Here is a 2,500-nt window from a genome sequence, read left to right as displayed (position 1 = left end):
TCAAGGGCACCTTAGTCGTGGCCGGCCCGAGACTCGAACCCACAACCTTAGGGTTAGGAGTCAGACTCTTTAACCATGAGTTTTCTGCTCAGCCAGCTTCAGTTCTGCTGATTGACTCGTCCAGTCTAAAACCTTCCACTTTTCCCTTGATAGACTCCTGTGTTGAGTGTCAGTGTGTTTTGGATTGTTGTCTTGCTACGTGATGAAGTTCCTCCTGATTCATTTGGACTCGTTTCTCCATGAACACTCGGACAGAATGTTTCCGTAGACGTCTGAATTCATTCTGCTGCCTCCATCATGAGCTCCGTCATCAGTAAAGACTAGTGAGAATGTTCCAGAAGCAGCCACGCAAGCTCAAGCCGATTAGCTCGTGTGTTGGGGATCATTTGTCTCAGATCCTTTCTGTCTCTACGTTTGGGTCTTTTCATCACTTTGGTAGAGATTCATCTTGCTTCCAGAGCTTGTGTCCACTGCGTGGCTTGACAATTGTTTTCTTGGTTGTTTTACTTTTATACATGAAGTTAATTTAAGCATTTAATCTTTTCTACTTTAACTTGAGTGAAAAAGCTGTACAACTTTTAACAGCGAATTGACGTAGATGAGTAACTTATACTGCATTTTTACTGCACTCTGATGCATGTGATGCAATGTTTTATATTTATTTTTATAAACGTCATTATGGAAAATATAAGTAAGAGAAATAAGATGAAGTGTCAAGCCAAGAATCGATTTGTACAATAAGTCGAAAACCAGAGAAGCTAAATTAAAAGATTCTGTAGACAGTAAATAGAAATCTCCTTCCTAATTTGTTTGGCTGTGTCTGTGCACCACCTACATAGGAGGAGGTGAGTGAAATGACCAGAGAATAAACCTGAAGCACAAGCAGGTTTCCAGTCTGGAAATATCTCACACCGTGGGCTCGAGTCATTCAGTTTAGTGACACAATTGCTGGAAAAGTAGGCGTTCTTTCAGAAACCATCATGAGTACAGAAGAAACAATGGAGTAGGTTTGGAATCTGATCGGATCAGCCGCTAGCTCGAGGTCACAGATTCTTCGCCTTCTGTTTGCACCGTGCATGAACTTTTAGCACCAACCCGAAAGTTAAAGGGAAGTTAAAGGGAAGAAAGGTAGAGTTGCGAAAATCTCTGCAGCACACAGGAAGCTGAAGAGGCTTTCATAAGATGGAAGGAAGCCAGAAGACACGACGTGCTGAGCGGCACGTCCGCGCTCCGGCCGTAAAAAGTGACAGAATGAATCGACACCTCGAGAGACATGATTAACTTTTTCCACATCAGTGCTTAGTAAAATGACATTATTTCCACAGGAACTCATCCAGCAGTCTGATTATACACTTGAAATGGATCAAACTCTGAAGTAGGGTTTGAAATTTTCTGAGCAAACACCAGAAAACTGCATATTTATTACAGGAGGTATAAAGTGAAGATGGCCGATTTTTACAGGAGCGGAACAACTAGAAATATGAAGAATCTGATCATCGGGTCATATGAGCGGGTTTCGGTCTGAACCTTGTGTTTTCACTGAGTGTGAACTCAACTCGAAAGAGGGAAGGAAATCTGACTTACAACATGTGAAAAAATTTTCTAATCACATCAAGAGAGATGTTTGAGAAACACTACACAGAAAAACGGGTTTACTGGCAAAAAACTTTTGTTTTGTTTATGTCTGGTAATGAATATGTAATTATTTGGGACAAGGCAGCTTTGCCAGGAATTAATTTCAAACACAGAATGAAGAAACACACTAAACAAACTCATGTGGATGATTTAAGCGATTCCTTGCCTGACTTATTGACTCTCTAAAATGACTCCTTGGTTGAAGCGTGGCCTTTATGATTCATGTGATTCCCTGCTTGACTCCTTGACTCTCTAACATGACTCCTTAGTTGAAGAGAACTTTTTAACTACACACTGTAACTATGATTCATGTGATTCCCTGCTTGACTCCTTGACTCTCTAACATGACTCCTTAGTTGAAGAGAACTTTAACTACACACTGTAACTATGATTCATTTGATTCCCTGCTTGATTCCTTGACTCTCTTAAATGACTCCTTGATTGAAGTGAACTTTTTTAACAACGTACTGTGTCTATGATTCATTTGATTCCCTGCTTGACTCCTTGACTCTCTTAAATGACTCCTTGGTTGAAGAGAACTTTTGAACTACACTGTAACTATGATTCATTTGATTCCCTGCTTGATTCCTTGACTCTCTTAAATGACTCCTTGGTTGAAGTGAACTTTTTTAACAACGTACTGTGTCTATGATTCATTTGATTCCCTGCTTGACTCCTTGACTCTCTTAAATGACTCCTTGGTTGAAGTGAACTTTTTTAACTACACACTGAGTCGTAGTTTCTTCCCTTCATCACTTCGAGCTGAGTGTTAATGGTTAAACAGAAACGCAAAAAAATGCAAGATCCTGATTGCTTAATCTTGTGTGATTACACAAAAAAGTGATTACACAAAGTAAGAAACACG

This window comes from Tachysurus vachellii, chromosome 12, assembly GCF_030014155.1.
Source record: "Tachysurus vachellii isolate PV-2020 chromosome 12, HZAU_Pvac_v1, whole genome shotgun sequence".
Lineage (NCBI taxonomy): Eukaryota > Metazoa > Chordata > Actinopteri > Siluriformes > Bagridae > Tachysurus > Tachysurus vachellii.
The sequence above is the reverse complement of the archived record's forward strand: the minus strand, read 5'-3'. Positions refer to the sequence as shown.